Consider the following 24,020-nt stretch of genomic DNA (forward strand, 5'->3'; position numbering starts at 1 on the left):
GAATGATTTTTTTTTTTTTCATTCTGATAGAAAGAAGCCCATGTCAAACACCTGCTTTAACAAACTCATATTCAAGAATGATGCAAGTAGCTACATATCAAAGAGGAGAGGCTCTTCATGTCAAGAACCGTGGTTACCATGCAACATTATTAGCAGGTTTATTATCATTCCTTTGGCATATACCAGACACATATATCAAAAAAGTTATTTTTACATGAAGTCAAGTACAACAAAGTAAATGACTCCCAAAACATGGATTATAATTAACTAACCTCCTTGCAAAGCATAACACTGGCATGATATTCATGATGTTAAATTAACAGATGTAAAATAATAATGATAGAAATTAAGTCACCAGTGAAATACAATAAAGTGAAAATACATTTTAAAATCCTGAAAAATTCCCCCAGTGAAGGAGGGACACCATATTATTTAAATTTTCACTACTATTTGTGTAATATGGTGATAGGAGTATCAAGCTTCTTGAGTAAAACTGATTTATAATACTGTGGGGATTTTTCAGTTGGAAGGGAAAGAAGGCTTGATGTCAGACTGCTTTGAAATAAATAATGTTCCTAGGCATTATTCCCACAAGAGCATAGGCTGGAAATTAAGTCCTTAGAATATTAGGCAAAATAAGTTGATTGCAACTCATTTCGCCAGTTGAATGCTCATTACATTTTAAAATGATTAATTGAGATATGTAATTCTCTCAGATACCACTTATGGTATGTACTTAAATAGGCAATAGATATAGTCTAACCTTTGGGAACATAATCTCAATTCATTTATCCACTAAACCATTTCCAGCCCAGTCCTCTTCCCTCTTACTATCTTGACAGCAGTATGACTGTTATTATTTATAAACTTCTCTAGATGAAAACAATTTACCCTCTTGAGATCTAAACTATTTATTTATTTATAATTTTGAGAGAGAGAGAGAAAGCCCGCACACTGTGAGAGGGAGCAGGGTAAGGTGGGCGGGGTGGGGACAGGTAGAGGGAGAGAGAAAATCTTAAGTAGGCCGTACTTAGTTTCAGGTGTACAATTCAGTGATTCATCATTTATATACAAGACCCAATGCTCATCACAAGTATACTTCTTAATATCTGTTACTTAATACTTCTAATACTTAATACTTCTAAATACTTCTAAATATCTGTTTTAAGGTTTGCCTCTCTCTTTTTTCCCCAAACCCTCTATGTTCATTTGTTTTGTGTCTTAAATTCCAAATATAGTAAATCATATGGTATTTTGTCTTTCTCTGACTGACTTATCTTGCTTATTAGCATAACAGTCTCTAACTCTAACTAACATAATAGTCTCTAAATCCACATTGTTTCAAATGGCAAAATTTCATTCTTTTTTATGACAGAGTGATATATCATTTCTTCTTTAGCCATTCATCAGTCAGTGAACATTTGGGCTCTTTCATAATTTGGCTATTTTTGATAATGCTTCTATAAACACGATGGTGCATGTGCCAGTATTCTTGTGTGCTTTGGATAAATACCTGGTAGTGCAATTGCTGGGTCATAGGGTGGTTGTATTTTTAATCTTTTGAGAACCTCCATACTGTTTTCCAGTATGGAAGTTTTATATATATAATATATACTGGAATATACTGTGAAAACTCACAGACTTAGATTTTGTCTTCTGACCTGCCAACTAATGCTTCATTCAAAAAAGGAAGTCAGATTAAAAACAATAGAAGACCCAAGACACATTGGGTTGCCATCTTTCTAGAGCATTTTCTCATTGAGTTATTTGGCAGATGAATTATCAAATGTCCTCCAAAATCAAACTTATTTTGTAATAAGGACTCCATTTGTCTTTTTTTAAGATTTTATTTATTTTTTTGGTGAGAGAGAAAGAGAGAGAGGCAAAAGGAGAAGCAGAGTCCCTGCTGAGCAGGGGGCCCAATGTGGAACTTGATTCCAGGACCCTGGGATCATGAACTGACCGGAAGGCAGACGTTTAATTAACTGACCCAGCCAGGTGTCCTCCATTAGCCTTTTTTTAAGTCCCTTGTAACTTTTTAAAAAATTTTGTTATTTACTTTTTAAGATTTTAATTGTGTTGACCACTTGATTGAAACCGATTCTGCTCATCCAGCTGTTTATTTGAATTACTTTTTACCTTTTTGAAATTTTCAATCACTGAATTTGCATGAAAAAACAGAACTGTTGTTCCTTAGGAAACAATCAGCTCCTCTTTCTTCCTTCTCCTCTGAGCTCATTGTCACCTGTTTGAGCCATCTGTGACTTTAACCACAGCTGGGTTTATCATTACAATTATGAATTGAAGTCATAAGGAAATGAATTAATTTAGATGGAGTAGAAAGATTTTTCTTAGAAGATTGTTTAAGAAAATATTTTCAGAATTATAAGAAGGGGAAAGAAAGAGTGAGTAAAACAAGGCCTTATGTCTAAATTTTAAACCTCTTTTATAGAGAGACCCTGGAGCACAATAGTTTAAATATCAAGCCACACTGCCTAGGATCAAATCCATTTTTGCCATTCATAGGCTTTATAACCTTGGATGAATTATTTAACTTTCACTGACTCCATTTGCTTTCTGAGAATACTTTTTACCTTATCATAAGATTGATGAGGATTATTTGATAAATCACCTTAAAAATACAATTATTATTAGGAATTGAGCTTGTAATGAGATAAGTCTATCTTAGAATCTATTAAAGAAACTAAAATAACTAAATGTAAAGATAAGTCGCTATAGACTAAGGTACATACTGATGCCCTGACCTCTCCTGCTCAGTTAATTACTATGTAAAATAGGAGTAGGAATGGCACCCTTCTTGGAGTGCTTTCAATACTAGAAAACAAATGAATATAATGTTAATGTTATGCAACCCAGAACAAAATATTTGATTAATAAGTGAAAATTCTAATTATTTGTTACTACTATTATTAATTAAGTGGGTAAATGATATCATAAGGGCCTATTTAGCCAGAGCAGCCCCACCTCAGTTGAATAGCCATTTTGTTGTTTATGCAGTAAAACTTAAACTGACCATGCCCCTCCCCCGGGGAACTTACTTAAAAGCAAGTCCTGGAAACCAGTCCCAGGTAACAAAGCCCAAATACAAGGGTGGGTCAGGTACTAGGGAGATAACAGCCTGAATGCAGGGATGAGTTGGGTCAGGTGGAGACATCCAATCAGTAGAGCTCACCTACTGTCTCCCTAGCTGGCAAGGAGTGTGGGCCCCCCCTTTTGGGTGCCAATTCTGACCAAGGTGATAGGCTGGTTCAAATGTCTACTATAGGGTAAATTGTAGTTCAGTTGGCCACCCGTGTGTGACCTAGCATGACTGCAACTTTCTCTGTGTGTTGCAATCTCATTGGCCACCTGTGTGTGGCCAGTCTCAACCACATGGTCTTTGCTCTATAAAAGTTAGTCTGTGAAGCAGGGAGGGGTTGCCCTCTCTGTAAGGGGCGGCCTGGACCTGTCTGTTCGATGGTCATTTTGATTCTTGAAGCTTGGCGCGAAATAAAGCTTTGCTTGACCTTCACTTTGTATCAGTCTCACTCCTTTGACCAACATTGGGGACCCAACAATATGATGATGGCTTTTTTATGCAGTTTTATCCTATTGAAAGGAATCAAACAGAATAAGGAAAAAGTGGAGACTAGTGAAATAAAGACTTTAAAAAAAGACTATTAATTGTAATCAGTGGTATAGCTTAATGTCTTTCAATTTTTTCTCTGAATCTTTTTCATTTTTAATTTCTGAAAGAAGAAAGGAAGGAAAGGAAAGAAGGAAAAAATGAAAGAAAGAGGAAAAGACAGAAGGGAGAAAAAGAGGAAGGAAAAAATCTATTGATGTTCGGTACAACATTTTTTATAATAGCAAGAAATATAATAATATTATACAATATATTATATATTATCAAAATATGTTAACTCATTACCTTAACATTTAAAAATATCTCCAGGGGCACCTAGGTGGCTCAGTGGGTTAAAGCCTCTGCTTTCGGCTCAGGTTGTGATCCCAGGGTTCTGGGATCGAGCTCCGCATCGGGCTCTCTGCTCAGCAGGGAACCTGCTTCCTCCTCCCCTCTCTCTCTGCCTGCCTCTCTGCCTACTTATAATCTCTGTCTGTCAAATAAATAAATAAATTCTTTAATAAATAAATAAATAAATAAAAATACCTCCAGAATGCATTTTAAAAATAGAATAGAAAGGAGTTAATTCCCAGAATTAATAATCAGAAGGGAAGCTAGAGGTATATCTTGGAGTAGACCGAAAAAGAGTTTAGACCAAAAAAAGAGTAGATTGAAGAATATGGAGGTCAATATGCTATCAGCTAAATAGATGTATCCATTAGTATCTAGTTCCACTTGCAAGTAATTTATAAAAACAACTGAATTCAGAGCAAAACTTGTTCAAGTATTAAAACTAATAACATTAATAATTAATAAAACACTTTTAATATTTTTTTTCCAAAAGAGAGAGAACATGCATGGGGGGAGGGGCAAGGGAGAGGGAGTGAGTCAGATGCAGAGTTCAATCTCACCACCCTAAGATCATGACTTGAGCCAAAAACAAGAGTGGGGTGCCCAACTGACAGCCACACAAGCACCCCAATCTTATTTTTTACTAAACAAACCCATTTTGAAAAAAAAAATGTTGAATTCAGGACGTTTAGGAGAAAACATCATTGAAGCCAAGTGAGAGGGCAATTCCAAATTATCAACAAATTTTAGCTTCATGTTGAAATTGCTTGAAACTAAATTATATGTTACCATTTTAAACTGGTGGTTATGCATTTTTCAGTAAATCCTATTCACCTCATTAATTAAGTCTGTTTCTTTCTTAAGGTTTTAATTAAGCTTTTCTCTGACCTTCAGCACACATATCCTGTCCACCTTTTTGCCTTTGGCCTGGTTTCTGACCTGTGCTATAACAGAGAAAATAAATCAGTAGATGGCATTTTGCTGAATGCCAATGTTTAAGTTTGGAAAACTTGTTATTAAATTGTCATCTACCAAGTTTCCTTCTTCCAGTGCATTTGATCTCATTTTGCCTCTGAAACTAATTTTGATTAATCCTGCCAATGGCTTTCCAGACTTCCTGGTATAGAGTTGATTATTTCTTTTTTTCTGTAGCCATTGGGTTTATGCATATTTCTATGAAATGTTCATGATGATATCTCTTTCACTAGTCAGTGAATTTCTTGAGAGGAAGAACCTGGCACTACCTAAAGTCAGAGTTGGTTCTGTATTCAAAGTTGCTCTATGAATTTCAGTACCTGAAAAAATACATCTTGATGCTACTTTTCTTCATTAACATGATGAAAGTCCACTTCAGGTGCCTTTACTCTCATCTTTTCTATGATCAACTCACTTTTTTTGTTTACTTATCTCTGTTGTCTTAATTCTTCTTAAACATGGTGTTAATGACTTCTCTAATTCTTCCATATCACTTTTATGCTTTATAATTAGGGCTGCCTATGGATGATTCTCCTTGCACTAGAAGGTCACCCTTGACCTTATCACAGTGCTTAGGAAGGGGGGGGGGGGTTGCGTTATATACCACAAAACATTGCTTCCTAGATCAGCACTGACTTTTTTTTTTTTTTTTTTTTAACAGTTTCCTGATAAAAAGGTAAGGGAGGTTTTTCAGGCAAAAACTGAAAACTCTAGGAAATTGACTTGGTGTATATTGCTAATACAAGCATTTTTTAAGATCACATATTAGTCTCAGTAGATTATTTTCAATTTCTAGTCTTTAAAACAAAGAGGACCTTAATAAATCTCATGGAACCCTTTGAGAAGTCCTATTTTATTTCTTTGCATTCCCATCTCTAGTTCGAGGACAACTATTCAATCAAAGGCATTTCTTTAAGTTTCAGACATTTCAGCTCCTGTTGTCAGCAATGCTGATTCATGGAGAAGGAATTAAACAAAATGGAGTCTTGTAAATGCACACACACGCAAAAATCAATATTTGCCAAATGGAAGAGAAGAAATCAATAGAAAAAGGCATGTTATTGTCAAACTTCTAAAAGGATTTTGCCAACCATTGAGACTATACAAAATTCTCTGAAATATATCAGCTCTGCTGTCCTTTAGTATAATAGAGTAAGGTAGCATAAAAAGTAAACAAACAAACAAGAGGACATTGTAATGTGTACTATGGAGATTAAAGTAAAGCAAATGAAACTAAGTAGCCCCAAGTAGGGTATTTAAAGAGTGATTCCCAGAGACTGAGACCTCTCTGAAATTAGATTTATTTCCGTTAGTTTTTTGTGCTGTTAGAGTGATGTATTTATTTTATCTTTGTACTTGACCTCCAAGAAAACGAACAATTGTATACAAATATCTTAGGTCATTTTCTTCAGTGAGAAACACTGTGAGTCAAGATGTCCTTGCATAGCCTTAGAAGTCTTAGTAACTTTTTATATATATCAAGGCATTCCTGCAAGAAACTGGCATACTTCATTAATAGAGGATGACAATTTCATGAATGATAGCACCTCTTTTAAGAAGAATTTTATTTGAGGAAAAAAAAAAAAAAAGGATAGATCACCATCATAAGGATGAATCTGGCTTGGAGTTTATTTCATAAGTAAAATGTTAGTAAAGTGCTTTGAAATTCCAGGAGATCAAAGATCAATATTTACTGAGATAATTTTCCCATTTTAAAAAAATATAACAAAGAGCTTATATTTACTTTCTAATACTGGTTATCATTAATACTGTTTTCTATTTTTCAAGGAAATTTTGTGAACATAACTTGGTTTTATCTTCACAGAAATCCTTACAGAATAAAGATGTATTGGGCCTGCTTTATAGATGAGGAAATGGTAATGAAAAAAGAATTAAATAGCTTAACCAAAATTACAAAGCAAGTTGGGGATTGGAAATTCAATTACTGATACCCCTAAAAGTACCTTTTCTGTTCTGTCATACGTATTCACTATGGTAGGAGTAACTGTCTTGCTTGCATAAGGAATAATCAAAAGCAATTATATGGAAGTAAAGCACAGTACTGTGCTGATATTTACACTAACAATACACTTGCCCTCTGAACTGAAGCAGTATTTAGGTCAACATATGGGAATTAAAGACATTAATAGGCTTCTAAAATTTTAGAATACAACACATAATATATTAAGTTTAGCTTTTTAGATAGAGTATTAGTAGAATAAAACTACTGAATACCATAGATATGTAGGAACACTGCATACTGAGAACAAACACAATGCATTTACCATATGCCTAACATTGAAGTGTTCGACTTTATGAGTTATAAATTATTCATTATTTTTAATTTTGTAGTTGAAGAAATTAAGTTATAGAGATGTGAGTGATTTGCTCCAGACCACAGAGCTAGTGCATATTTTTAGCAGCAAATAACTGTAAAAAGTAGTATTCAGTTTATCAATAAAGGCAGCTTGTCCATGAAATGATCTGAATGGTTTGCCTGAAAATGGTAGTGAACCAGGCTTAGAACAGTCTTGTCATTCTATATGAAGGCCAGTGAAATTTTGAAATACAAAAGCATACGAAGCTATACCAAAGAAGATCCCTTTAATCTGTTTATGGACCTTTTATGAACAGTAAGAAATTATGACTGGATATCACAAAACTAACAAGAATCACAATAAATTCCTGAACTTTGATAAAAAAATAATAAAGTAATGTGCTCAGCAGAATTGATTTAATGAAACTTAATAAGCATGTTAGAGAGGTGTTAATTATACTAAATACTATTGAAAATCAAAATGAAAATAATGGTTCAACTGCACAAAAAGTATTTGAATAAAGATCATTCAGTTTTTAGGTTAATGGTGTGGGGAAAAAAAAACACATATAACCGACATTCCAACACTAACTTTTTTTTTTTTAGGCCACAAAGTAGGATAGTAAGTTCAAGTCCTCTTTACAACAGAAACATAGAATATCATGGTAGTTTTGAGAGTGAAATTAGGTTGTTCAGGTAAAATTTACAATCGCACTAGATTCCCATTTTTCCAAGTTCAGTGCTCTTTCTCTTGTCTCTCCCCAGAAGAGCAGAGATTTTATAAAGCAAATGTTGATGTGTGGTTGTAAAAATAATGTTTGCATTTGCACCAAATTCCCCTGAATCTTTGGCTGGTCTTTAAGAAATATAGATCTGTAATAAACCAAAGACATGCTTTCGGTATATAATTTAAAGCATTGTCTTGTAATTGTCCAGGATTTTTAATTGTATTATAAATTTCATTTAAAATTTTTAATTACTTTTATTAACTCGATTACATGGTATTTTATAATTTTTGTTTTATGATAAAGACAGGTTTTTATTTATTTATATTTAGAGGGGAGGGGGAGCTGTAGGAGAGGAGAAAGAGGATCTTAAGCAGGCTCTATGCCCAGTGGAGGACCTTGACGTCATGACCCTGAGATCATGACTTGAGCTGAAATCAAGAGTCAGTCACTTAACCAACTGAGCACACTAGATAGATAAATAGATAGATATAGATATATACATAAATAGATATAATTTTTTTTGTTATAGATGTTTCCCTTATTTTCCTGTGTTTGGATAGTGACCATACATTTGTAAACTTTTTTTTTTTTTTTTTTTATAATTTTTTTATTTTTTATAAACATATATTTTTATCCCCAGGGGTACAGGTCTGTGAATCACCAGGTTTACACACTTCACAGCACTCACCAAATCACATGCCCTCCCCAATGTCCATAATCCCAACCCCTTATCCCAAACCCCCTCCCCTCGGCAAACCTCAGTTTGTTTTGTGAGATTAAAAGTCACTTATGGTTTGTCTCCCTCCCAATCCCATCTTGTTTCATTTATTCTTCTTCTACACGCTTAAGCCCCCATGTTGCATCACCACTTCCTCATATCAGGGAGATCATACTTTTGTATAGGCTTGCTTACAAAGATTTAATCATTGAAATCTGAAAGATTTGAAATGACATGCCATGGAATTTTAGGAGGCTGTCATATAGAAAAAAGATGAATCTTTTTTTAGAAGACTTATTTATTTATTTATTTGACAGACAGAGATCACAAATAGAGAGGCATGCAGAGAGAGAGGAGGAAGCAGGCTCCGTGCTGAGCAGAGAGGCCAACTCAGGGTTCAATCCCAGGACCCTGGGATCATGACCTGAGCTGAAGGCAGAGGCTTAAACCCACTGAGCCACCCGGATGCTCCAAAGATGAATCATTTTTAAAGCAAATAAACTTCAGAGTATTCCAGGCAAACTTGAATTCATTTTGGAGAAAAATATATGTCAAATTTACAACATTTATCATGTCTCCTTTTTAAAGTGATGTTTGTTCAAGGGTGCCTGGGTGGCACAGTCAATTAAGCATCCAGCTCTTGGTTTTCAGCTCAGGTTGTGATTTCAGGATCGTGAGATTGAGCCTCGTGTCAGGCTCTATTCTTAGTGTGGAGTCTACTTTAGACTCTCTTTGCCTCTTCCTCTTTTCTCTGTTACTCTTTCTCTTCATCTCAAATAAATTAATCTTTTTTTAAAAAAATAAAATGATGTTTTTTCAGGGTATCGATGCAGTAAGTTACCTTAGCAGTTGCAAAGAAGAAGTTTCAACATGTGAAGTTAAAATTAAGCAGCAATTTATACTGAAATTGAAACATAAATTATAGATAATACTCATTGCATATACTTGTGGAAAATGGGTATATAAAAGCACAAGTTAAAGTGGATGATCCAAAGATATTTTGTTTCAGATTACTTTGTATAATAAAGCAACAGATAAAAGCATGCATAAGCTCATTTTCTTATACAGAGCAGCAAAAGGTAATAAATATATATATATATTATTCACACCATGTAAAATCTATAAGGGAATAAATGAATCATTAAGAAGATAGAGTTTGCCCAATAAATATTATGAACTGGAAAACCAAATGAGCAAATGAACCTCCAATAAATCTCAGATAACTAATCCTTCACAAGTGTGGGTATATGTATTTACATATTTTGTGGCTAGAGAATATCTAAATTTATACATATTTATTGGAATATAATATTTAATAACTATATTAAAACTTTTAAAATTAAGAATGTTTTTCTAATGCATTTAATTGCATGTGATGTACAGTATTAATTTTAATGTCCAGCTTTTGATCTTAAGTGTAACAATGTGAGATGAAAGTTTTCCTAAACAGCTGATATGGCCCAGTTTTATATGTGGTCTGTTAGGTATTCTTAGTGTTAACAATATTTTTATTATAACTGGCCATTAGTAATTAAAAATAAAATTTTAAAAAATCAGAGACTTTGTAGGAATTGACTATATTGTAAATAACCCACACTAGACAACACAGGAGATTTCTTTTTCTTCTTCTTTCTTTCTTTCTTTCTTTTTTTTTTTTAATCATAGGATATTTCTAAGATTAGTTATTATGCTCAAAAAAGTCTAGAAATCATAATAAGATACAACCTGATGTTAGCTTTACCTTGGTCACTGTACTGATATTTAATTTAATGAAGTAATAAATTTAGAAATATATTCTTGCATGCATTTGTTTCTAGGATTATTTTATGAAAACCTATTTACAGAGTAAAAAAAATCTCGGGGCGCCTGGGTGGCTCAGTGGCTTAAGGCCTCTGCTTTCAGCTCAGGTCATGATCTCAGGGTCCTGGGATCGAGCCCCGCATCGGGCTCTCTGCTCAGTGGAGAGCCTGCTTCTCCCTCTCTCTCTGTCTGCCTCTCTGCCTACTTGTGATCTCTGTCAAATAAATAAAATCTTAAAAAAAAAAAATCTCAAGTTGTGATGCATGCATGCATTATACTACACATTACCGATAATTTATAAGAGAGAAGATTACTTCAATAATTGTTAACACGAGCAAGACAGGCTAATTGCCATAAAACATGTCAATATAATGGTTATTAATAGTTCACATCCACTGTAAAAATCACTTGAACCTAGACTATGCATGTAAACATAGATACAAACTTCCTTGAAATGACCTATATTTATATAATATTAGCGGTTTTTACTTAAGAAAATGAGCACGGTTTTTACAAAAATGAAAAGGGAACTATGGATAAGAAGTAAATGAATATGTGAATTTTCATTATTATTGATTGGTTTTTCTTTTCATATTTATGTACTTACCATTGGTCCTGAGTTCATTAGGAGGGCAAAATTAACTGCATGATTTAGAGTGAGGCTTATGCTGTTACCAAAATCTGTTAAACTCCAAGGTCAACTTTAATTCTGAGGTAGCTATATAGAAGAAAAAAGAGAAATAAGAGAACCAAATTAAAAAAAAAATTAAGAGTTGTAGGAAAAGAAAGGTAAAATGTGTACCTAACTACTCAGGAAAGAATTTGAGTAACAGTTGCAGAACAGTGAAATTTCGAATTTTATCTCACCTTCTCTTTTTCTTCCCTTTATCCCTTCCTCTTCTTCAGAATTAAACATGTGTATTCCCCCCACAAAAGCAGACTTCACTTGAATAAGTTATAAAAGTAAGCATCATGTGAACAAAAAGTTACATAAAAGACTATTTTCTGTGTTTAGAATGTGGAAATGGAACTTTGTGATATTAGTGTTTCAAGTGCAACTAGTAAGCATTGATGTGACACGTAACCTTTTAGAAGTTCCATAGAATTAATAAAATGGGGATAAGAAGGCAAGTTTTTATCATACACTGAAGACATAAGTGTTGTTGGATGTCCCAAAGGGCAGCAGTCAAAACTGGAATGGCAAATATACATTGACAGTCTCACCCTGTTCTGTTGGTCACCCTCCTACGTAGGCAATAATTTTTCCCAACTTTATCAGATGCACAGGACTATTGCTACAAAAATTGTTGGTCTGTCACAGGGACTCATTCTTCATAATGGTCTTACTACTGCCCAAGTAAGTGTGACCTCAAGTCCAAGCACATAAAGGTCAAATGCAACTTTATATCCTAGCCCAGGGCAAAAAAAAGTATTTTTGTATTTTCAAGAAGACTGTATATAGAAATGCATTGTGTTGCTGTTAAACAGATATTATAAGGTGATAACCAGAGTACTGACATCTATATATAAGTCACTTGCTGTGTTTGCCTTTTAAAATATCCCTTAGGAAACAATGTGTTCAACTTGTCAACTTGCCATTTGCCATCATCTCCTTTTCTTCTCTTTAGTAAAGTCAGTAAATAACAAACTTGCCAATTTTTTAAGTTTGTTATCATGATGTTCTTTCTGAAGAGCTCAGAAAATAAAGTAAAATCTCAAATAATTGGTAAATGAGATAGAACTGGAATGTAAATTCTTTTTTTTTTTTTTTTTTTGTTTTTTTTTTTGTTTTTTTTTTTTTTTTGTTTATATATATTTTTTTTTTTTATAAACATATATTTTTTATATACATATATTTTTATCCCCAGGTCTGTGAATCACCAGGTTTACACACTTCACAGCACTCACCAAATCACATACCCTCCCCAATGTCCATAATCCCACCCCCTTCTCCCCAACCCCCTCCCCCCGGCAACCCTCAGTTTGTTTTGTGAGATTAAGAGTCACTTATGGTTTGTCTCCCTCCCAATCCCATCTTGTTTCATTTATTCTTCTACCCACTTAAGCCTCCATGTTGCATCACCACTTCCTCATATCAGGGAGATCATATGATAGTTGTCTTTCTCTGCTTGACTTATTTCGCTAAGCATGATACGCTCTAGTTCCATCCATGTTGTTGCAAATGGCAAGATTTCATTTCTTTTGATGGCTGCATAGTATTCCATTGTGTATATATACCACATCTTCTTGATCCATTCATCTGTTGATGGACATCTAGGTTCTTTCCATAGTTTGGCTATTGTGGACATTGCTGCTATAAACATTCGGGTGCATGTGTCCCTTTGGATCACTACATTTGTATCTTTAGGGTAAATACCCAATAGTGCAATTGCTGGGTCATAGGGCAGTTCTATTTTCAACATTTTGAGGAACCTCCATGCTGTTTTCCAGAGTGGCTGCACCAGCTTGCATTCCCACCAACAGTGTAGGAGGGTTCCCCTTTCTCCGCATCCTCGCCAGCATCTGTCATTTCCTGACTTGTTGATTTTAGCCATTCTGACTGGTGTGAGGTGATATCTCATTGTGGTTTTGATTTGTATTTCCCTGATGCCAAGTGATATGGAGCACTTTTTCATGTGTCTGTTGGCCATCTGGATGTCTTCTTTGCAGAAATGTCTGTTCATGTCTTCTGCCCATTTCTTGATTGGATTATTTGTTCTTTGGGTGTTGAGTTTGCTAAGTTCTTTATAGATTCTGGACACTAGTCCTTTATCTGATATGTCGTTTGCAAATATCTTCTCCCATTCTGTCAGTTGTCTTTTGATTTTGTTAACTGTTTCCTTTGCTGTGCAAAAGCTTTTGATCTTGATGAAATCCCAGTAGTTCATTTTTTCCCTTGCTTCCCTTGCCTTTTGCGTTGTTCCTAGGAAGATGTTGCAGCGGCAGAGGTCGAAGAGGTTGCTGCCCGTGTTCTCCTCAAGGATTTTGATGGATTCCTTTCGTACATTGAGGTCCTTCATCCATTTTGAGTCTATTTTTGTGTGTGGTGTAAGGCAATGGTCCAATTTCATTTTTCTGCATGTGGCTGTCCAATTTTCCCAGCACCATTTATTGAAAAGGCTGTCTTTTTTCCATTGGACATTCTTTCCTGCTTTGTCGAAGATTAGTTGACCATAGAGTTGAGGGTCTATTTCTGGGCTCTCTATTCTGTTCCATTGATCTATGTGTCTGTTTTTGTGCCAGTACCATGCTGTCTTGATGATGACAGCTTTGTAATAGAGCTTGAAGTCCGGAATTGTGATGCCACCAACGTTGGCTTTCTTTTTCAATATCCCTTTGGCTATTCGAGGTCTTTTCTGGTTCCATATAAATTTTAGAATTATTTGTTCCATTTCTTTGAAAAAGATGGATGGTACTTTGATAGGAATTGCATTAAATGTGTAGATTGCTTTAGGTAGCATAGACATTTTCACAATATTTATTCTTCCAATCCAGGAGCATGGAACATTTTTCCATTTCTTTGTGTCTTCCTCAATTTCTTTCATGAGTACTTTATAGTTTTCTGAGTATAGATTCTGTGTCTCTTTGGTTAGGTTTATTCCTAGGAATGTAAATTCTTAAGTGGTTTATTTTTTTGTTGTTGTTAAGTACCGGTTTACTTTATGGGAAGCTTTTTTGCTATTTGTATCTGTTTTTATCCAATTACAGACTACATTAATCCTTACAGAAAAGTAATTCTTACAAAAAGTAGTTCATTTTCTATTTAAGGAAGTTGTTTCATTTTATTCAAATTAATAATATCAATAGAAACTTTTATGAATTAGAAAACAATGTAATGTTTCTTTCATCTACCTAGACTGAATGCCTAATATTCATTATAAAAAAGGCACTGCAACCAATTAGTAACCATTGGTATATTTGAAGTTATAGGTCCCCACAGAGGGCTGTTTAATGACTCATAAGAGTATACTGAATACAAATTGTTCCCTAGAAATATAATAGGATAGGTAATTGGCATATTGATATTTCAGTAATTTAGTTAAGCTTTTCTTGCTTTATTGCATTACAGGAAGAAAACTCCTATTATGTGGTTCCTGGATATAACTGAGTTATTTAGGGTTTTCATTGCTTTTGGAAATATAAAGGAAACTTTAAAAGTCGCCCTAGAAAGTGAACGCAGTGGAGTTAATGTTTTACAGCATACAAAGATAAAGCAGTATCCTCACATTTTAGAATTAGTTTGTCTAATGAGGAGGACTTATGAATAAAAAATACTCAAAAAAAGTAAGGAATAATTAGGAGCTTAAAAATGACTGATTCAGTTTTATTGGCAGAAACTTAAAAACTCATTTGTCACCTAATATGTCTCATTCATTCAAATGATGTTTATCAATCCTCTATCATGTATGACATTCTGATTAAGGCATTAGGATAAAACAGTGGACATAAAAAATTTCAACTCTCATGGAATATTCCATAAGGTAGGCTTGCCTTACCTTATGAATAAGTATAAGATGCTAATAACAACCATAATAAAATGATAACTATCATATTACTGATTTAACTGGCACTGATCTAAGCATATTACATATACCAAATTATTGAATCCTCATGTCAATACTATGAGGCAATTACTAATAACATTTCCATCTTATAAATATGGAAACTGGGACCTTCTGCTAAGTAATTTGACAAAAGTCATATAGCTACTAAATACTAAAGCTGGTGGTATCAATTAGATAATATTAATTGTTATGTAGGGAAAAAAAATACACAAATGAGACATGTTTAGGTAAGAATAGAATGTGGCAAGGATGAGGGGAATAGTTATTTTATTAAAAAGTTGTTATGGAGTATTACGCTGACAAAGTATTGTTTGAAAACAAACCTGAAAGAACCAAGGAAATAATACCTAGAAGAAAATGGTCCAGGCAGTGGGAAAAGTAGAGGAGTGGAGGTGTGCTTAATATGCTTAAGAAACAGCATGGATGTGTCTAGGGCAGGATAAGTGAAGACTATAGCAGAAGTAAAACTGATCAGTTTGGCTGTGGTGCTGAGGTAGATAGTATTCTGCAGCATCTGAGCAGAAGAGAAGATACATGATCTAATGTGTGCTTAAAATGATCACTGACATGAAGAATAAATGAAACAAGATGGGATTGGGAGGGAGACAAACCATAAGTGACTCTTAATCTCACAAAACAAACTGAGGGTTGCTGGGGGGAGGGGGTTTGGGAGAAGGGGGTGGGATTATGGACATTGGGGAGGGTATGTGCTTTGGTGAGTGCTGTGAAGTGTGTAAACCTGGTGATTCACAGACCTGTACCCCTGGGGATAAAAATATATGTTTATAAAAAATAAAAAATTTAAAAAAAGAATTAATAGATAATATTAAAAAAATGATCACTGACAGAATTAATTTAAGAATTTAAGGGAGAAAGCAAGAAGGCCAGTTGAATACAATGATACTAATCTATTCAGAAGACTATGGTTGCTTGAAGTTGGTGGGATTGAATGTATGAGCCATGGTTGAGCTATGAATGTATGATGTCTTGATGAATTATATGAGGTGTGAGAGGAGTGAGTTAAAAACTATTACAAGTTTATGTTTAGTCTTGAAATAATAATGGTCTAGATTAATCCTTCAGTCCACAAAATGCTTATGGAAAAAGCTGGTTGATGGGGAGTAAAATACAATGTTGAAAAGGAGAAAAGTGAATGCTCTTTAATAGGTATGAGAAGATAGAATATAATACATGAAGATTAGTTTTGGGTAAGTGCTCAGAAAGCTAATTTGTTGTAGCAAGAAGAAAGGCAGAGTCTATGGGTAAGGATGAAAGTGAGTTGGTAATTAATAGTATTTTGACTAAATTTACAATCAAATCATAAAACACACCCCCATTCTGTAATATTCAGATGTAAATTCAGCTTCACTTATATATTGGTATGCTGATTAAAAAAGAGATATTTGATGTTCCACAGGCCATGTGTATTATAAAATTAGAATTGTTTTTTAGGTTATATACATGAATCTGTTATGATATTGGTTAATGTCAGTCAGTCATAGGGGCTATTCACCTCTGAGTGCATTAACAATCACATTTACGATCTTTCCTACCTTACAAGAGGATCCCTATAGATGGTACTTAAATCAAGATACTGACAATCTGGGGTTTTACTAGTAAATTCAGCTAATTGCTTCAGTCGATTCCCTGTAATTATACTGCAGATATGTGTACACACACACACACACACACACACACCACTGCAATGCTTAATAAAGGATTGGAATTTAAGAAACAAGACAGAGGATCATAGAGGAAGGGAGGGGAAAATGAAATAATATGCAATCAGTGAGGGAGACAAACTGTAAGAGACTGTTAACTACAGGAAACAAACTGAGCATTGCTGGAGGGGAGGTGAGTGGAGAGATGAGGTAACTGGGTGATGGTTATTAAGGAAGGCATGTGATGTAATGAGCACTACGTGTTACATGCAAATGATGATCTACAGGACTCTATATCTGAAATTTCTCCCAAGAGATCAATGGATATAGATAATCAATGATACACTATATGTTAGCTAATTGAATTTAAATAAGTCATAAAAGAGAAAAAAGGATTAGCGAGATGTCATTACTTTTATGCTTAGTAGATAGCAGTCCTCAGATGATGCTTTTCTCTCCTTTCCCACCTGCTTTTGTTTGCTGTTATTTTATATGTTCACCTCTGAGATTTTCCATAAAAAATCAATTAGATGTAACATATTTGGGGAAATTTTTGAATCAATTAATACATTTGTGACTATTTTGAATGATAGCTTTGTGCTAAATAAGTCCTACATTAGACTATAGAGGATTCAGAAGAAAGATAAATACTTTTCGTCTGCAAGTGTTTTCGTTTTCCAGTACTCCTCTTGTTTGTTCTTGTGTCTTTCATTGTCTTCTTTTTTTTTTTTTTTAAAGATTTTATTTATTTATTTGACAGAGAGAGACCACAAGTAGGCAGAGAGGCAGGCAGAGAGAGAGAGGAGGAAGCAGGCTCCCTGCTGAGCAGAGAGCCCGATGCGGGACTCGATCCCAGGACCCTGAGATCATGACCTGAGCTGAAGGCAGCGACGTAACCCACTGAGCCACCCAGGCGCCCCTTTCATTGTCTTCTTTTCTCTTTCAACCACCATTTATTTTTTTCTGGGTCCTATGCTGGCATCCAGCCATTTCAAGTATCTAACTTCATTTATCCTTTTCAACCAAAATACCCCACCTGATTCCATCCTCTCTATACCTTATGGTTTATAAGTATTCAGCATATATTTAGGATCCTGCAGATTAATAGGAGCTAGTATGATAAATGCATGCATGGTCCTAAGGTGTTATTAATTGAAAATGTTCAAATACATTATCACACTGTTCTGGTTTATTTCAGTCTGTATTATTTCCTTTCACGCCAATAAGGTTATCTTTGGCAATGCCAGAGTTATGAACATTGTCTCTTATCAGCAAAATATTATGAATTAATACTAAATTTTAACTTCCTTGAAAAGAAATGTTCAAAACTATTACACATTGTATTTAGATATTGTCCATTAGAAAAATTGACAGTCTGTCCATTCTTGATTTTACTTCTTTTGTATTAGAAACCTCATATATTATACACACCTTCAAGATCCACCACCTGCATCAAAGACTGAGTATTTTTCAGCTGTAGCTCACATGACACCAGAAAGGGCTTGAATCAGAGAATGTACTAAATTCGAATGTTTAGAATTAATCAAAAGAGAGGTCAATCCATAAAAATGCCCTGCTTTGTAACTAGCTCTAAGAGATTTCTCTTAAAAAGAAATCTAAATTTTGGGGCACCTGGGTAGCTCGTTCATTTAGGCATCTGCCCTTGGCTTGGGTCATGATCCCAGAGTCTGAGATGGAGCCACACATTGGGCTCCCTGCTCAGCGGGGAGCCTGCTTCTCCCTCAATCTCTCCTCCCACTCCCCCTGCTTGTGCCCTCTCTGTCAAATAAATAAGTTGTCTTCAAGAAAAATCTAAATATCTCCTAAGAGATATGGCATACAAATTATCTGTAATAGGGAACCTCATATTGAGACCCTATATCTTGACAGATTAGTGATGCAAGGCCATATCTCTTGAGGTGAAGTCTAATAACTAAGATTTCTTTTGGGAGACAGTTTAGTAGGAAGCTTTAGGGTGAAAATTTTGTGTTGGAGGAATTTTTTAATTTGGGGAAAGATTTTAACCTTTATTGATGTGCTTTGTTATCAAGAAAAATAATTCCATATTTTCTTGTGCATGTGAAGTGTGAGCAGAAACAACATGGTCATTTGCCTTAGAATTTTACAGTCGTTCAATCTACAGTATTGAAGTTGTATGTCCCATCTTGTGTGGTGATAATAGCAAAGCTTAAATATACCTAGGCTTAATTGTATTTTCTTTGCCTGACATTTTCCAATTTAATTAAAGCTTCCATAATGTCAAGTGTTTTCATATTAATTCCTGTTAACAGGAGACACTGCAGTCATGAATATTTTGCTTTCTTGTTTATTTGTGCCCATGATATTCTATACCTTTTAGTATGAAAGAATGGCACAAAGCCTGGCACACAGGGGGCATGTATTAAATATTTATTTATCTTTAAAGACAGGGATCTTAATATCATAATGCTAATAATTGCTTAAATGCATTGAGAGATTACTATGTGCCCAAACTGACTCTGGATTAAGAAGCTGTATACTGTTTGGACACATAGATGGCATTTTGTTATAGCAGTTTGACATTAAGGATGTTTGGAAATATCCTGCCACCCCCACCCCCGCAAAAACAAAACAACTAGGAAAGTGATTATATTTTGAAATATGTCACGTATTATTTTACATATTGCCAGGTAATTTGGGGGATCATTATTCCATTATATTGAGCTTCCTAGCATCCCTATAATTGCTCTAGGTTTGAGGCAGGAATTTGCTAGTCAGTGATGAAATGAAATTCAGAGATGGGATGGAGGTCATTGCTGAGGTCCAGATATGAGGAGTAATTCACATTATTTGGTGAATTTAAATAATCAACAAACCGACAGACAATTTTTTTAATTCTTTTTTTTTTTTTTTTACATTTTAACTCTGTTTCTTTGACATCCCATTACGTTAAAGAGACTCATAAACTCAATAATGACCAAAAAACCCCAAATCAAAACCTTCAATAATGACAAATACTCTCCTTTGGATTAGACATAATTTATTTAAAGGAGCTTCAAAAATTAGATACTGTGGCTACTTCTTGCTTATTTTCTGACAGTAGTTATTATTACTTGGTTAAAACCACAGCAATCTAATCCATATTCCAAACCATGTATGCTTGAGTACTTAGGTTTTTGGATATTAGCTTCTTATTATTAGCTTCTTATTAACACTCAAAATAGGAAAGAAAATAAATCTATTCAATTTGGCATGACAGCTAAGAAAAATTGTAATTACCAGAACTTGAGTGATCTTGAGGAAGAAAATGAGTTAACAGTTTTACAAAAGCCAGTGTTCAGCAATTTTATTTGAAAAGATGACTGCAGGGGTCATTTGTCTCTTTCTGCCTTAAATCAGTAGAAGTTTGATAGGAAACTATAAGAAATATTTCATTAGAAAAGGAATTTTAGACTTCGTCCTATTCCTTGCCTGGAAAATTTTCTAAAACTGAAGTTCTTTCTTGAGCCACAGTATGACTTTTTTAAAAGGTTTGTTTGGGGGCACCTGGGTGGCTCAGTGGGTTAAAGCCTCTGCCTTTGGCTCAGGTCTTGATCCCAGGGTCCTGGGATCGAGCCCCGCGTTGGGCTCTCTGCTTAGCGGGGAGCCTGCTTCCCTTCCTCTCTCTGCCTGCCTCTCTGCCTACTTGTGATCTCTGTCAAATAAATAAATAAAATCTTAAAAAATAAAAAAATAAAAGGTTTGTTTGTTGGTTTGTTTTAAGATTTATTTATTTAAGAGAGAGAGAGCGAGAAAGAGAGAGAGAAAGAGATACATCAGAAATAGGTGCCCCTTTTTTAAAAGGGTTTATCTAACCTCAATTGATTTGATAACTTCTGGTCTTAAGAGCTCTTATTAAATTTGTTATTAATTCCTTATTAATCAGATTTCTTTGAAATGTAGGAAAATATGGACTTCCTCTAGAGAAAATTTTGCTTACACATATACAAAATTAATGTGAACAATTTAAGGAAATTTGTAAATTCAAAAGCACTAATCTCTAGTTTAGGGCAGTAAGAATACTTTATTGGGAGCTATTTTCTGATGCAATGATTGAGTCTAACGTCTGTGGATTTTTAATATTTATTTATTTATTTATTTTTAAAGATTTTATTTATTTGACAGACAGAGATCACAAGTAAGCAGAAAGGCAGGCAGAGAGAGAGAGAGAGAGAGAAGAGGAAACAGGCTCCCTGCTGAGCAGACAGCCAGATGTGGGGCTTGATCCCAGGACCCTGGGATCATGGGATCATGACCTGAGCCAAAGGCAGAGACTTTAACCTACTGAGCCACCCAGGTGCCCCTGGATATTTATTTTTATTGTTGTTTCCCTTTTTTTCTTTTTCTTCTCTTCTCAAAATTATATATTAAGCCTTTCACTTTCAATCAAGATAGAGTAAAAGGAATCAGATTTGACCTTCCACTAGAGCACCAGAAACAACAACAACAACAAAAAAACTGAGAACAGTAAAGAAGCAGTGAAAACAAGTACACACACACACACACACACACACACACACACAGTTTTCAGGATTTTGGACACAGATAACAAAAGACAATTCCCTCATAGGAGGAAAAGAAAGGTTGATTACTGAGACTGACTCTATTTAGTACCTTGAAAGAATTTTTAGGGTAATGTGCAGGAAGTGAGAATTAGGGTAGAGCCCAGTGAATTATTTGAATTTAGGAAATTAAACCAAGGATCTAAGGCATCAGAAAAAGTCAGTTGAAGTAGAATATTTGCCCTCGCATATCATTTTAATAATGCAAAATAGTGCATCAGTTTTGGAGAACAGTTAGGAAGTTCCTCAAAAAACTCCACCGTAGAGTTTCCATATAACAGTAATTCCACCTCCATGTACATACTCAAGATAATTGAAAACACATTCGCTCACCTCCCTCCACCCTCATAAAATAACTTTATGGCAGCCTTATTCTTTATTGAGTAAATGAAATTTGGTATATCTATACACTATAATTTTATTTAGCTATAAGAAGAGATAGAGTACTGATACATGCTACAACATGAACAAACCTTGAAAACTTTAGGCTACATTTAAAAAGCTAGACACGAAAGACTTTTTTATTGTATGGTTTGTGTTATATGAAATTTTCAAAATGTCCTAATACGTAGAAACAGAATAGAATTCGTGGTTGTCAGGGACTATAGAGGGATGAATAGGAGTGGATGCTAACTGACACATGATTCTTTTTGGGATGATTAAAATCTGAAATTGGATGGTGGTGAGAGTTGCATGGTCTTGTGAATGTGCTGTACACACTGCAAGTGTAGAATGTGTTGTTAAGCTCTAAAGAGCTTAATTTTATGGTGTATGAATTATATATTAATTAAGCATGGTAAATTTAAATAAGATTCAGATTCTCATAGCATAAAATAACAGTAAAAAAAATCATTCACCATGCTGAGATTCAGAACACACTCAAACTGTGTTTTAAAAGACTGTTAAAGGAGCCAAGAATGAGATAACAGAGGCACTAGGAATATCTGACAAAGATTTTAAAGCAGTCATGATAAAAATGCCTCAGTGAGCACTTGTGCACATTTGGATCAAATGGAAAAATAGAAAACTATAGAAAATAAATAGTACATTGAACCAAGATAAGAAGAACAAAACTGAAAATTTAGAATTGAAAATAATTAATCAAAATAAAAAATGTCAGTGGACAAGTAGAATAGAATATAAAAAATAACAGGGAAGAGGAAAATAATAAAAGGAATTATGTAAACTGAATAGTAGAGGATAAAATAGTAAATATATAGAAATATATAAATAAAAGTAAGTATACATATAATGTTTACATAATCATAATGTTTATAATATTCCATTTTTCTTAATATATATGTGTATATATAATATTAAGAATGATATATATTAAGATATATGGAAGATTATAATGTAAACATTTTTGTCATTAGAGTTCCAGATGGAGGAGAGAAAAAGAGTATTCCTGAAAAATTGCTCAAATTATTAATAGCTGAAAACTTCAAAATATATAAGGAGACCTCAACATACAGTTACAAAGATGAGTAAACTTATGCAGGTTCAACCCAATGAAAGCTGTGCCAATGTACATCATAATAAAATATTTGAAACCTAAGGGCAAAGAAAAAAAATCTTGAAAACAACCCAAAACAAGTGATACATTTTTATGGGGGAGGGGGAACTATTCAAATGATAGTGGTATCTCTTCAGAAACCATGGAAACCAGAAGAAAAATGGCACATTTTTTTAAGTGCTGAAAGAAAAGCTCTGTCAACCCAACATATTAGACTCAGGAAAAATATTATGCAGGAATAAAGGGAGAATCCAGACATTCACAGAAGGAAAACTGGGATAATTTGTCACCAACAGACCAATCAGAATGACTAAAGTAAGTTTTTTAGACAGAAGGGAAATGATTAAAAACAAAACAAAACAAAACAGAAAAAAAGGAACCTTGGAACATGAAGAGAAAATACCACAGTAAATGAGAATGTGGATGAATACAAACAGAAAACAAACAGACTCATCTTAACAAACTGATAGTTGCCAGAGGATAGGCAAGCAGGTGATGGGTGAAATAGTTGAAGGGGATTAAAAGGTGCAACCTTCTGGTCACAAAATAAATGAGTCATAGTGATGAAAGTACAACATAGGGAAAATAGTCAGTGATATTGTTGGGACGTCTGGATGGCTCAGTCATTTAAGTGTCTGAGTCATGATTACATCTCAGGTCATGATCTCAGAGTTCTAGGATTGAGCCACGAGTCAGACTCCATGCTCAGTGGAGAGGCTGCTTGAGAATTCTCTCTCCCTCTGCCCCTCCTCCTGCCTATGCTCTCTCTCTCTAAAATAGATAAATCTAAAAATAATATTGTAAAAACTTTAGATGGTGATTATACTTACTATGGTAAGCATTAAGTAACATATAGAATTGTCAAATCTATATGTTGTACACCTGAAACTAACATTGTCATGTTAGTTATATTTCAATATAGAAGAAGAATGTGGGCAAATACAGTAGGCTTTCCTTCTTTTATTAATTTTCTAAATTATGTTTAATTGTTGAAGCAAAAATTATAAATTACCTCATATATTTTCACATGTATGTAGAGGAAGTATTTAAGATGATTAAATATAATCATCTTAAAGGGAGGAGTAAAGGGACATAGAGGTAAGATTTCTCAATCTAGCAAAGTGGCAATACCAGAAGACTGTTTAGGTATGTATATGTAATCTGATACCCAGAGAAAACACTAA

Source organism: Mustela lutreola, chromosome 9 (assembly GCF_030435805.1).
Source record: "Mustela lutreola isolate mMusLut2 chromosome 9, mMusLut2.pri, whole genome shotgun sequence".
Classification (NCBI taxonomy): Eukaryota; Metazoa; Chordata; class Mammalia; order Carnivora; family Mustelidae; genus Mustela; species Mustela lutreola.